This window comes from Protopterus annectens, chromosome 3.part0 (genome assembly GCF_019279795.1).
Source record: "Protopterus annectens isolate FY-2018-M chromosome 3.part0, PAN1.0, whole genome shotgun sequence".
Classification (NCBI taxonomy): Eukaryota; Metazoa; Chordata; order Ceratodontiformes; family Protopteridae; genus Protopterus; species Protopterus annectens.
Window position 1 is genome coordinate 1,872,663,004 of NC_056731.1, and position 15,290 is coordinate 1,872,678,293.

The following is a 15,290-nucleotide window of genomic DNA, read 5'->3' on the forward strand; positions in this document are numbered from 1 at the left end:
ATACTAGTCAGTCTTGGGTCACCATAAACACATAAGCAGACACAGATCTAGCAGGACAACCCACTGCTTGTTAAGACAATGAATGGAAAGCAACACATTCTGGCCTCCTTCAGCTGCACATTAACTCAGAGTTATTTTTAAAACAGCGTGTATTTGTTTGCATATAATAACTGTTAGATAGTCACATTATGAATTTCTAAATAAAAGCTTCCAAAAACTAGAAAAAACTGTAATCAGATGGAAACGTCAGAAGAAAGCTTTTAAATAAAACTAAACTAACCATTCTGTTGTTGTTATTGTGTCTTTCGGCTTATCCCGGTTAGGGGTTGCCACAGCGGAACTCCGGTCTGCTAATGTTTGGTAGTGGATTTTTATGTGCTGAGTTACCAGCCCTGATGCACAACCTTTAACGAAGGCACGCCCATTCACGCATGCCTCCACACAGAAGACGCTCTAGCTGAGAATCGAACGGGACAACGTCTTGCTGTGAGGCGACAACGCTACTAAAGAAACTAAACAACTACTCAAGCAAAGAGACAAAGCATGATCCCAGCACCAAGGTAACAAAAGTCAAAGCTCCTTCAAAATCTATCACCATTTATAAAACAAATCCAAAACGCAGATCAAAAAATGATAAAAAAAATTTACTATACCAGAACACAGCAAACACATCATAAAGTGTTTTTTCTCTACTTTTTAGAGATGGAAAAAGGAACACAGTGGGTCAGGCTATTCTAAAAGTAGTGAGAAGGTAACAAAAATTCTGGGATGCCATCAAACAACTTCTACAACCTGGTCAATCCCTAACGCCAACCCCCGCTGCCACAAACACAAAAGATAGTCTAGCTATCCCGTTCAATTCATTCTTTACCAACTCGATTCTATCTCTGTTAAATGATAACAAAGCTCCCTTACTTATTCCAACCTCATTAGAAGCTACCGCCAATCCTTTTTCTGTAAAACCCGTCCAAACAAGTACCATAAATAAAACTACTAAATAAACTGAAGACACAACCTTCGCCATCGACTAACTATCCAACACATATCTAAAGTTAGTTCACCACACAAGAAGAATATATATCCAAAAAACGACCCAGCCAGTAAATCCAATAATTTATTTTTGTAATAACAAAAACTTTACTTCTCCAGCGCTTCGGCAAAAGCCTTTAAGAGAGTATACCAATACCATTTCTCATTTCTTTTTATATAATAAAAACTGCACTAATAAAACAATTAAGAACAACTCATTACAAGAGCCATTCCCAATTAAGCTCTCTATTTAACCCCTTAGGATACAGAATGTCAAACTTTAAAATAAAAAGTGCTTCCTTCCATTGCAATTTATTTTTTAGGCCCATACCTCTTTCACAATACACTTTTTCTAAAATAGTGCCTTTTAACTTATTCTCATCACTATTATGGTATCTATTTTAAAAGAATGCATATTAAAAATAACAGCAGGAATAAATTTAATACCACAATTTAATACTGCTAATTCAGTATCAGAAAAATTATGTCCAGTTAAATTAAAGACATACTGTTGATCTAACTCACTGTCAGTATTAATAGTCTTTGAAAAATCAGTACCATCTTTTTCTTTTCCCCTGTTGGTTTTGTTGTTGTTGTCTTCCCCACGTCGTATCTGCTTGTCCCCTCTTCCGACCTCTCCCACTTGTATTGGGTCTATTGTTAAAGGCTTTTGCCGAGGCGCTGGAGAAGTCAAGTTTTTGTTATTACAAAAATAAATGATTACAAATCTAAAGTTAGTAGCTGAAGCCATTAAATGATCAGAGAGCACTATATCCCCAAACTCTGGAAAATGTCCTACATTATTCATCTATACAAAGGTGGCACCTCAACAGAATTCTCCACCTATGGACCAACAGCCATTGTTTCACCCCTATCAAAATTCTGGAAAAATGTATACATTCTCAGCTCATGGATTATCTGACCTGTTATAATCTGATAACCAACTCCCAGCATGACTTTTGGCCCAAGCACAGTACTACAGCTGCTTTCTTAAGCTTCACAAACAATAAATCAACTCAAAAATGAAGGGCAACAAGTTGCCTCCATCTTCCCAGATATGTCCAAGGTATTCAACACTGTATCTCACCAAAAGCTCCTCAATGAGCTATCATCCTTAAACCTATCTCAAACATCTCTCTCCTGTTTTCAAAATTACCTTTCTAACCGACAACATGCTGTAAAATGGCAAAATGATCTCTCCTCACACTTTCCCATTTCAGTTGATGTTCCCCAAGAATCAACTTTAGGTCCACTTCTCTTTATAATCTTTACCAACAAACTATACCGCAACTCACTTGGCAACCATAATTCAATATATATAGATGACTCTACCCTAATCTGCACTGCAACCTCTCTACCACAACTACAAGAAATAACCCAAAAAGCCTTCTAAGACATAGAATCTTACCTTTCCAACTGGCAACTAATTTTAAATCCAAGCAAAACCAAATGAATTATCTTCTCCAACAATAAGTTCAACAACCAAGTACAACCCTTTCTCATCTACTAAGCCAACAAAACCAAAATAGAACTCTTCTCTCGCACTAAACTACTCAGTGTCACTATCAATAGCAGCTTGAGATTTGACAAACATGTAGCACTAGTAATTAAGAAGACCCACATCAAACTAGGCTCACTCTTCAAAGCCAAGCCATTCCAAACCAACATTGCCAGGCAAGCCATTGCTAGGACCCACCTTCTTTCTACCTTGCTATATGCCTCTCCTGTTTTTAATAACTTCAAAAAAACTGACCTAGCCAGACTAGATGCCTGCTACCACATAATCACCAAGTTCGTCCCAAATTCATCATATAGATCCCAGCACTGCACTGCACTCCACCAACTACACTGTCTAGAACTACCCAGCCTCCTAACGCTCAATCAAATTACAACTGCCCATGCTATCATAATCAAACCTGACAAATGCCCAACTTTCCATAATCTCATCCAACCCTACTCAAATAACAAAATCCTAAGATCTACTGCCAGATCCCTATTAAAAAGTCACTAAATCTAACAACAGCTTTGGCAATTCTCTTTACTCCAACCAGACTTCCAAACCCCGGAATTCTGTCCCGCAGTATATGCTTAACACTACTAGTCTAACCAAGTTTAAACAACTTCTCAGTCAGGGCTCAGCTAACTGACAACTGGCTCTACTCACATACCTCCCTGGCTAAACTGAAGTAGTTACCCCCTTCATCTGTTTCACCAGTTATCTGATCCTCTCATATATTTGCTAAGCATTTTTTTTCTCTAGTCTCTCCCTTAACATCTTTCTATCATAATTTCTCTCACCTCTACCACCTCCCCACCTCTTTCCTCTCTACTGAGTTTCTCCTTAAACATTAGACAGCTGTAAACATCTGTTTTTATCAAACACTTCATAATTCATAATTGCTCTGTTAAACAAACTGTGCCAGTCACCCTGCTGTAAAATCCAATATGTTTTCATGCAAGATGTATGTAATTTGACAAGCATTATTGTAGATTATTGCATTGCTGCTTTATTATTATTGTATTGTTTACTTCTGGGGCCTCTGCTGAAAATGAGCTAATAGCCCATTTGGACCTCCCCAGTAAATAAATGTTAAACAAATACAAAAATAAATAAAATAAATATTGCATTCTCAAAAACTGTAATTATGCAATTAAAAAGTAATATACATTTTATATCAGCATACTAATTAAGAATGAAGTACACTGTCAATAACAGCAAGAAATTTTGCTGCTTATGATCAGGAAAGACAAATGTGCATAAATCTTCCTATAAGGCACATACCAACACAATCCATAGTCATTTGTCTTTTGCTCTTCTAACAATCAGCATTTTATTACATGATTTTATTGCATGGTTATACTTCTCCAACATTTTTTGTGTGAGATAATAGGATAAACTACCAGCAGACAAATGAACCTACACTGTTATTTATATATTAGACACTAAATTATGGACAAAAGATCGCAGAAGCATTCTTTGGTACTGGATCCAGGGTGGCCAGTATACAATTAAAGAAAGAAAATGTTTGAACCCTATAGGATTCCTTGCTGTTATACCAAAGCTCTATGTACTTCTGATAACATGTTAAAAAAATAAGATATTATATCTTAAGGAACTCACACAACATCACAGGCAAATGCTTAAATATAGAAAAAGTTCTGGCAGTCAGCTAGTAAAACCTTTAGAAAAGCACTTAGGAAAAAGCACAATTATGAACAATTAAGCACACCATTCTCTAAACTCAGAAATCCTTTTGATGGAATGATAATAAATGCTTATAATGAAAGTGCAATAAACTTTGCGAAATAGTTCATGTCTAAGTTTTAATTTAATCAAAAGACTTAAGTATGCTACAATTTAGAAGAAAGAGTTTATATATATATGCAGCCATTTGTTCTGTTACAGAAAATGGAAAGTATTTTAAAGGTATACACAGATAAAAAACAACTGGCTGGCAGCAAGAAAAAGCAAGGATGTATGATAATTTTATACATGGTTTATTAGCGCTTTTGTCTGATAAATTACCAAACTTCTTCAGATAAACTGCATAACACTGAACAACCCTTTTATACTGACAAAATTTGACATCACAGAGTACAACAACCAATACTAACTCAAATACAACATTTAAAAATAAATTTTAAGAACAATTAAATACTTGATGAACCATATATTTTAAGATACATTATATTGCACATATGTAAGCTTAAAAAATATAAATATATAAATATTATAAATATTATAAATATTGTATTATAAACTACCTATTATATGTTCTTAATTTAAGGAGACTATTAATGGAAATCATTTCATTTAGACCTGGGGGGATCCAGCATTCAGATATATTTGCCATCATGTTTCTTTACTTTCTAAAACTAATTTCCAGGGTCCCCCAAGGGAGTCTTTCGCTACCTGATACACTACTAAAAATTTAAAACTGTGGGTAGGAAATTTACTTATGTGCTTGGAAAGGGCATTTGTATCCTTACTGTGGGAGATGTCATAGATATGCTCATATATCCTCTGCGATAGCTTAAGTTCAGTTTTTCCAACATAAAATGTTGGGCAAATCTGAACAACATTCAACATATGCTACCCCTTGTGTTTAACAGCTATACCTACCCCTAATTTGAATTTTCTTATTGCTAATATTGATACTTGACCCACTATATACATATCTACATTGATTACAAGTACCACAAGGAAACATCTTACCTGCCCTGGAGGTTACTTGCTGTCACTCTAAAATATTTTTGAAGTTCGGGCCCCTCCTATATACAATTTTAGGGTTAAAACCTAGCCTGTTAATCAGGTCTGTTTCCATTTTTATAATGTTCCAATTTTTATTTATAATATTGCTAATTATTTTGCCATTACCATGGTAAGTTGTAACAAAGGGACAAACCATTGTTACATTCCTGTTACCTCCACCATCTAGACCATCATTTATGTCATTGCCAGGGATATTATTATTATTAATATTCATAGTAACATGATTACTATTCCCTTCGTTTACCATCTCCAAACTCTCATGATATTCACAAAGCAATGGAACATAAATGCCTTGGTTGCGTTTCAGAATAACATCATAATGTATTTGATTCACCATACTTCTAGGATAACCCCTGTTATAAAACATATTTGATATACAGGTACACTCCCCTAGGAAAGCATCATAATTTGAGACCATAAGGGCTGCACGTACCATATGGCCCTTCACAACACCCCTCTTAACATGAGTAGGATGGTTACTGGAATAAAGTAGGTATGTATTTGAAAATGTTGGTTTTCTATAAATATTTAACTTCAACCCTTCCGGGTTGTTAGAGATAAGACATCTAAATATGCCACACTATCACAACTAACAACATGGGTAAATTTCAAAAAACTGGTTGTCTGGTTAATATATTCAATAAAATTATTGATTTCTAGCATTGGTCCTTTCCAAGCACAAACAGATTGTCCAGGTACCTGACATACATACTAATATAAGAATAGAATGGACTTTTATACAGGAATACTCTTTCCCACCATGCCATGACAATATTAGCAAACAGGGGGCCACAGTCTGACGCCCATGGCCACCCCTTCTATTTTTCTGTAATAATGTCCTTCAAAATGTATGTAGTTAAAACTTAAAACCATATCTAATAACTGGTTGTAAACATTAACTGTGTCTTGATGTAACTTCACTTCTTCATAAAGATATAAACAAAACCATGTTTTACCTTGCTCATGGGGAATACTACTAAACAAATCTTTTACATCTATGGTTATAAATACACCATCAAAGAAGGGGTTCAATTTATTACAAATTGTGAGAAACTGCCAGGAATCACGACACAAATTGGGAATATTATTCACTACAATTTTAAGTTGTTTATCCAGGAATCTAGCTATATAACTGGTGTTAGATTTCCCAGAAAAGAATTTATATATGCAGCCATTTGTTCTAACTGTTACAGAAAATGGAAAGTATTTTAAAGGTATACACAGATAAGCATGAAGTCTGTTAACAAGGTGAATGCAAAAATGTTTATTAACAGCAGCAAACGTGTCACTCATTGTAGTCCCTGCACATTCTATTCTGCTAAATTTACAGTTTGTTCTTCCAGCAAAAAAAAGAGTTTAAGTAAACCATAAACTTCTTGTCACAAGTAAGAAAAAGAAAATACCACTAATTTTAAGGATTTTTTTCAACTTTTTATGGACATGTGCTGAGGAGGGATGCAGAGTATATTGGGAAAAAGATGCTAAGGATGAAGCTGCCAGGTAACAGGAAAAGAGGGAGGCCTAAGATAAGGTTTATGGATGTGGTGAGAGAGGACATGCAGGTGGTTGGACAGAGCAAGATGCAGAGGACAGGAAGAAATGGAAACAGTTGATCTGCTGTGGCGACCCCTAACGGGAGCAGCCGAAAGAAGAAGAAGAATTGACTAGGTAACCCCAGTGGACAAAACTACCATTTTCAGAGTAACCCTGGAGTGCTGTCTGGTTAAGTGACTCAGTCAGAGTCACACAATAAGCAGATAAAGGTGGAAGGAATCGAACCAAGTACCCTGGGCACAGGAAGCAGCTGATTAACAGCCCAAGACTTTGGTCCTCTGTGCTAACTGCCAGACTAAGAGCCAGAGTCACCAGTTCACACTTGTTAAAATACTGAGATTCCTTTTCATAAGCTAAAATTCCAGAAAGTACAGCAGCGATTAAGTGTAATTTCTGGCTATAACGGTGATTACATTATAATTCTTAAGAGTGTTACATGAAGTCATTCTTGAGCCACATGATCTGGAATTCCTCAGCCGGTACAGTGATTGAGAAGGTAGTCTACCAAGAACTCCATTCACATCTTACATCAAATGACAGCCTAAATCCTTGTCCGTCTGGTTTTATGTCTAGTAACAGCAGTGACACTTTCTTGTTAAGGATAGCGAATGTTCTCTGAATGGTAATGGATCGAGTGTTACATTCCACCTTGGTCTTTCTTATCTCTATCTGTAGCTTCAAGTGCAATGAATCATGAAAACCTGACTGAGTGATTTTACATTCACTATGGTCTTGTTTCCTTAGTCCTTAAGTGGTTCACAGCTTACTTCTCAGGGAGTGCTCGGTGGGTTGATTCTGCTGTTAATTCATCCAGCAGCTAGCAACTGAAGTCTAAGGTGCATCATGACCCTGTCTTGCTCTTTTGTTATTTACCCTGTATATACTACTAGTAAAAGAGATCTTTCAAGATAAAGGTCTTAAATATTGTTGTTACACAGAAAATATTCAGTTTTACTTTTTGTCTACTTAAGGAGCTAAGTGCCCATCCTGTTCATCTTCAAAAGACTGTTTGGATTTGGCCTCTGCATGGATAAATCCTAGATGACTGAAACTGCACCCTATAAAGACAGAAGCAATGCTTATGCATGCTGTTTTCCATCTTTCACACAGTACATACTATCTACTCCTAAAATCTATGGGAGAACAGACTAGAATTTGTGTCAAAGATTGGGTGATCTTAAGCAAAATGCTAACACTAAAGGACCGGCTGACAACAGCTGTTAAGCACTCATTACAGTTTGAGAAATGTTTCCACATCGAGCTCAAATATCGTCTTTGCATTAGCCTCATGCAATATATGTGCTTATATCATCACATCTCAATTATTGCAGCCCTTTTTTCCGTGGACTGCTCAGATGGTGATGTTGCCCACCATCAGCAGGTGTGAATTTCTGTGGCTGACTGGTACCTCTTCGTGTAGTCATGGTACACCATTTCTACAGAATACACACAAGTTTTGCCAGTTGTTGCAAGGTCAAGTTCTAAAATTTTGGTATTAGCTTTCAGCTCTGCTGGTGTACAGAAATAAAACTCTGACCTCCCAGCTGACCCAAATTCAGTTAAAGGCTAAGACACCTGGTGGTACTGGTGTGCATGGAGGACAATAATGATGTGGTTGATCTTGCTCACCTCTCTTAAGGGGAGGAGATGGGGGCAACCTGGGCAAACTTATACCATTAGAATCCTTGGTGGACAACAGGGATTACAATGAGGTGCTGTCTGCAATGTGAGGAAGGGCCACTGGTCACAAAACCTTTGGACACTTTGGCATGTGCAGGGATTACAAGGACCTTAAAGAAAACCCCCATATCCCCACATGAAGTGTGGCACCACACCACATAGCTCACCCCTCTCTTCCAGGACAATGAATGAGCTTCAGGTCTGTCATCCCAGAAGGAACAAATGGACTAACAAACCAAGAAACAAATGCATGATAGTAAAGGAGGGACTAGAACAAAAACAAAAGAAAAAAAAGTGTAATGATAACTTTCTCAACCCAATACAGTTGAAGTCCTGCCCACATGAATGAGATTTACTGTTTGACTCAGTGGTTTGCCTAGTGAGTTCACCAGTTAAGGGGTTGTTAGTGATTCTCATTATGATAGCAAGGTCCCTTAAAAACCACATGCACCATAATCCAGGAAGGGATTTTATAACATCATTTTAACATATAGGTTCATACGTAAGTACTAGGCTATCTGCCCGAGGGCATCTATAAGCCTAGCCAGAATGTGTTGGCTTTCGCCGCCCCCTTAGATTAGTTCCCTGTGCCTTGGTCCAGCAGAGTCATTAGTTCCCTGTGCCTCTGTCCAGCAGAGCCACTGCAGTGATCCTCGGGGTAAATTTTCTGTTTCTCATCCACTCGTCAAGGTTTCTCTTGAAGAGTGTTAGTGAGGGGCTCTGTCTAATGTAGATTGGAATACTGTTCCAAAGCATGGGGAGTCTGTGGGACAGGAATCTATCCTTCCAGCACATCCTATTTATCGTTGTGGTGAGGTTTAGATCCCTAGAGCGTGTGGCTCTTGGGGATTTGTTTTTTTTTAGGTGGAGCATGTAAATCAATTCTGGGTTGGACATGGCCTTGTATATGTCAGGCAGAGATCACCTCTGAGTAAGCGGTATGCAACTGAGTACAGCTGGAGTTTCTTCAGTTGGGCTGCATAGAGCATATGTTTGAGGCCAGTAATCCTCTTGGTGAGGTACTTCTTTGGTCTTTCCAGCTGTTGCAGGTGTCTTGTAAGGTACATCCCAAATGGAGCACTGTACTCTATGATGGGTCTAATGCATGATGAGTAGAGGGGCACAATAACCTCTTTTGTTCTAGATGCGAACCCTTTTGTGATTAGGTGGGCCACATAGAAGGATTTTCTAACCACCTAGGCAATATGATTATCAAAGGAGAGATTACTATCTACTTGGGTCCCCAGATCCCTTATCACATTTTCTGTATTTAGGGGACTACCACATATGTGGTAATTTGCGGGTACTTTGTTTTTTCCAAAGGGGATGGCTATGCACTTTTTGGCATTTAGCTTGAGGCCATGATTTTGACACCAGGTATCCGTCTCAGTAAGACCCTTCTGGAGGATGTCTGTATCAGCTGGAGAGTCAATTATGGCCCCCAGTTTGCAGTCGTCTGTGAACTTGGTCAGCCATAGTCCTCCTGTGCTTGTCTGCACCTCTGAGAAGTATATACCGAACAGGAGGGGTCCCAGGACTGGTTTAGAGTCGGGCCTAGAGCCTGCAACTGTCTCTGTGTGGGTTCTATCCATAAGGCAATTGGCAACCCACCTCGTGACGTAGGGGTTTATACTCAGGCTAGTGAGCTTGTTTATAATACCAGAATGGGGAATGGTGTCGAAAGCCTTAGCGAGGTCCAGGTAGGCTGTGTGGACCTCCTTTCCCTCATCTAAAGCCTTGGTAACTGTCTCAAAGAAGTCCATCAGGTTTAGGAGGCATGATCTGCCCTTAACAAAGCCAAACTGGGTAGGGTCCAATGTTTGAAGGTTAATGAATTCCATGATAATTTGCTCCATAGCCTTGCAGACCAGGCTAGTCAGGCTTATAGGGCGATAGTTCCCAGGGTCCATTGTGGCTCCACCTTTGTGGAGTGGGATAATGGCTGCTGTGCGCCACTCTATGGGTATGTAGCCTGTAGAGAGGCTGAGTTTGAACACTGTGTTTAGGTGAGGGGTTAGTTCATTTTGGAGCTCATGTAAGACACAGCCTAGAACACTATCTGGTCCTATTGAAGCTGTATTTCTGGCTTTGGATAGGGCTGTTTTAACCTGTGTGTCAGTGATTGCTGGGGCACTACATTCTTCTGGTATGGTTATGGGCCCTTTAAGGGGTGAGGGGGGGGGGTAAAGTTTTCACTAAACCTGTCTGCCAGAATGTTGGCAATATCAGTCGGTTCAGTATATTTTGTGCCATTCTGCATTAACTCAGAGCAGATCTGAGAGTTCCCACTTAGTTTCTTGATATAGCTAAAGAATGCTCTGTGGTTATCTTTGGAGTCCTTGGAAATTTTTCTTTCGAAGCTAGCCTTGGATGATTTTATGAGGGATCATAGTTCCTTGCTGATACTGATCAGGGGTGTCTTTACTTCTTGGGATTTTACTCTTTTCTGCACTAGTTTCCTCCTTCTATTGTATAGCTTGTTTATGGCAGGGGTCCACCAGACTGATTTCCTTTTCTTGGAGGAGTGAATCTTGGTTTTGCTTGGGATAGCATGCATTCTTGCAGGTGCTCATAGAGTGCCTTTGTAAGGGAATCAGCAGCTTGGACAGCATTGTCCTTTAGCATGGGGGCTGTGAACCTTTCCACCTCGGTCTTAAGTAATATGAAGTTTGCTTTTGAAAAGTTTTTCACGGTGGTTTCCTTGATTGGGAGTGGGGTGGGAATGTGGATATCCAGAGTGATTAGTCTATGGTGTGATCTAACCAGCAAGGGTTTGACCTCCGGTGTAGAACACCAGTCGCCCATGTTGGTGATGACCAGGTCCAATATGTTGTCACCTCTGGTGGGGGTGTTGACCAGTTGATCCAGGGTATTCGAGTTTATAAATTTTAGGAAGTATTGGGCAAGGGAGTTAGTACTTGAGTAGTTCTCCCAGTTAATGTTTGGGTAATTGAAATCACCCAATATTAGGGCATTTGGTAGGACCTTCATATTTTCCAGTGTCTCCAGAAACGCAGAATGGGGTATGTATAATATGTCTCATTTAAATTATTTTAGATGATTCCCTATTTCAGAAGTACTTTAAGAGTACATTTTGTTATCGCACTACAGCAGAAAGTAGATGTGTCTCAGCTTTCTTTTTAATTTCTCCAAATCTTTTGGGTTTCTAATACCATGACGGGAATGGGCTCCATTCCTAAGTCAAAGTATGATTAAAGATCATGAAATTAGTATTGTCTCAATCTTTGATGTCAGCCAAAAGTGCTCTTCGCAGTACCTGCAATATGCCCAGCAACGAATCCTTCTGCAATTCATACTGAGTTACATGTATCGTACCATACCAAAATATGATCGTAGATTTTTTTTAAGACCCGTTGCTCCTACTACTATTGGGACTGTCTGGGTATCTTTCTTCCACATTGCTCTCATTTCTGCCTGCAAATCCTGGTATTTTATGACTTTGTGTCTCTCTGTACGCGACACTGTAGTCACTGGGTATAGCAATTTCAGTGATCAATGCTACTTTTGCCTTCTTTTTATAGACCACTACATCTGGCTTTCTTCCATCAAGTGGCCTTTTTCCATATTACTGCTTGATATCTGTTAGATAAGTAGTTGGAGAACCAGTTCAATGAGGAGGGAGATAGGTTAAGTCTTGAGAGTTTGGTTAGTAGCAGGTTATGAGAGATAGTGGCAAAGGCCTTAGAGAGGTCGAGTAGTAGGGTAGAAACAATTTGGCCAGAGTCACGTGCTTTGTTAACAGTTTGAAGGAAGGAGAGGAGGGCAGTCATAGTGCTGTGATTAGGTCTGAATCCATGTTGTGTGGGAGTTAGTAGGTGATTTTCTAAAAGGTAAGGAAGGAGTTGAAGATGAATACATTTTTCTAAGATTTTAGAGATGGGAGACAGGATAGCAATGGGGTGGAAATTAGTAACATTGTTATTGTTGCCCCCTTTGTGCAAAGGGATGATGTAGACCTTTTTCCAGATTTGGGGTACTGTACTTTCTAGGATAGAGCGGTTGATTAAAATGCTAATAGGGTAGGAAATTGCATCAGCAGCTATGCTAAGAAAGTAAGAAGGGATGTTATCAGGAGCATTAGTACATGGCTTCAGTTTCAGAAGGAGTTTCTTTATAGTGGAAGTGGGTATAGGTTTGAATGAGAAAGAGGGAGAGTGTGCGGGGGGGGGGGGGAGTTAGGGGCAGATGAAGATAATGAAGTAGTTAGAGTAGGAGAAAATGTGGAGGGAGAAGAGTTGGTAAATGGAGATGTGGGAGTAGTGGCAGTGCCGGGTGGAGTGCTGGGGAGAGAGGGTGGGGGAGTATTTGAGAGTGTAGTGGTGTTAGAGAAAGATGATGTTAATTTGGAAATGGATTCAATGAAAAAGGAATTAAATTGTGTAGCCAGATCTAGGTCAGGAGCGTTTGGGTCTGGGGTAGGGGTATTTTGTTTACTAGGGTTGAGGAGAGTAGAGATACCTTTCCAGAATTTCTGGGGGTTTGATTTATTGCTATTTTGGAGTGTGGAGAAGTAATTTTGTCGATCGGAAATTATGAGTTTTTTTACCCTGTTTCGGAGAATTTTATATTCATTTTGGACTAGGGGGGATCTGTTTTTCTGGTAATGTGCCCAGACTTTATCTCTGTGTCGCATGGATGCTAGTGTATTTTTGGACAGCCAGGGGACTGTTTTAGTTTTAATTCTCTTAGTCCTTAAGGGTGCATGAGAATCAAGTATTTGTAGGAATATTGAGTTGAAGTGGGCAACTGCGTTATCTAGAGATAATGTTTTTAGGCAGTTCCAATTTATGGATTTTAGAGACTTTGAGAAGCTTGTAGGATCAAAGTTTTTTTGGTTACGGATAGTAATAAAATTATGGGTATGGTGCAGGAGTAATGGGAGTCGATGTGTGAAGATGGGTATGTGGTCACCAAGGGGATCAGGTAGAGTACCACTGTCAGAGAAATAGTGGGGGTGAGAGACTAGAATCCAGTCTAGAATACTGCCATTAGAGGGGTTTTTAGAGGGGTATGTTGTGGAGTTGATAAGCTGTGAAAAGTTGTAAAGGTTGATATTAAGTGGGTTTTTGGGGGACTGAATGGAGGCCCAGTTAATATTCATATCACCAAGGATTATTGTTTCATTGCTAATGTTGTTAGAGAGCCAGGAGAGGATATCTTCAAGTGTAGAAATATTCTCTCCTGGGCGGATATAGAGTGAGGCTATACAAATGTTTTTATGTGAGTTAATTTGGAGAGATGTGAGTAGTTCAGCATTTTTGAAGTGTGGAATGGGTTTGTTATAGGGGGTAACTGACAATGAGGATGAATATAGGAGAGCTACTCCACTTCCTTTTTTATGGGGCCTGTCTTTTCTAATGATTGAATAGTTTGGCGGAATTATTTCAGAGTCTTTTATATGGGGTTTTAACCAAGTTTCTGAGATTCTTAGGATATCCGGTTTATTGTGAATGAGCCAGGCATGAAGGTTTGGAACTTTGTTTACTATACTTTGGGAGTTAAAGGAAGTAAATAAAATGGACTTGTCTGTAGAGGAAACTGTGGAGGGGCCAGGGTTGGGATGGATATCACCGGATAGTAAAGTGGAAATTAGATATAAGAGTGGCTTAGAGAGGTAGATGGACAGTTTGTTAGGTAGATTGGATTCTATTGTGGATTTAAGGAATCTGCTAGTAACTATGGGGGAAAAATGTTTTTGAAGGGTAATGTATTTGTATGGGAAAAGTAGGAGGTTATTTATAGGATATAGATGTGGAGAAATAGGAGTGTGTGAGTATGGTAGAGTCAAGGTGGTTGGTGACGTGGAGAGATTGTGCATGGTGAAAATTAAAGGGTTGGGTGAGGTAGTAAAGATAGGATAAATTCAGGAGAAGTAGAAATAATAAGGAAATGAATGAGGATTTTGTAGGCATGATGGAATGTGGAATATGTAGAGTTGATATGCTGTTGATAAAATATTTATGAATATAAGACAGTTATGTTTGTATAGGAGCAGGTAAGTTTAGGAGTGGGAAATAGAGTTGGGATTGGAGTGGGTGTGGTTTGGGAGTGGGGTGGTGTGTAGTGCAAGTAGAGAGGAATTTTACTGGTTAGGTGGGATAGCTGTGGTGGGTAAGTAAAGATTTTATGGGCAGAAAGAGGGAGGGGTAGATGTAGGGATTATGTGGTTGGTTGGATAAGAATTTCTGTGGGTGTGCCTATGGGGGAAATAAAGGTAGATGCACCTTATATTGTTTCTTTTGTTTTTTGGCACATTCAGTTGCTGCCTGATTTTTATCTACTTCTGGTTTGATTTCCATTCCTGCTTGATGCCGATATACTTCTGCTAGACTAAGAAGGGAAGTCATCTTAGATTTATTATTCTCATGTTTCAAAATTTTCACTATGTTTGATTCTTGTGAGGTCAGCAAATATATATGCAATCCCATGATTGCTACATGTAATCGATTTCAAGGAGGCACAAACTATCTTCGGAATGGGGAATATATAATCTTGGTATGCACTGATTTTTATAAATCATTTGATGAGCATGAAGCATTCTTTTTGTTTTTCTGTCTAATCTATCCAACACCTTTTGAGGCTAGTCAATCACTCTAAAACTGTAACTTAGGACAGGAAGAGCAAATTGGTTTATAACTTGAACTTTGCTCCTAGATGTCAACACTGTTTTCAGGATTAAACAACTGTCTTTCGGCTTTTCCCGGTTAGGGTTCGCCACAGCAGAACTCCGGTC

General features: G+C 38.9%; 1 protein-coding gene across 1 annotated transcript in view; it reads right to left on the reverse strand.

Moving 5' to 3' along the window:
• PPP1R9A (protein phosphatase 1 regulatory subunit 9A) overlaps positions 1-15,290 on the reverse strand; it is a 2,260,036-nt gene that overhangs the window by 1,092,708 nt on the left and 1,152,038 nt on the right. The gene's annotated exons all lie outside the window — the stretch shown is intronic.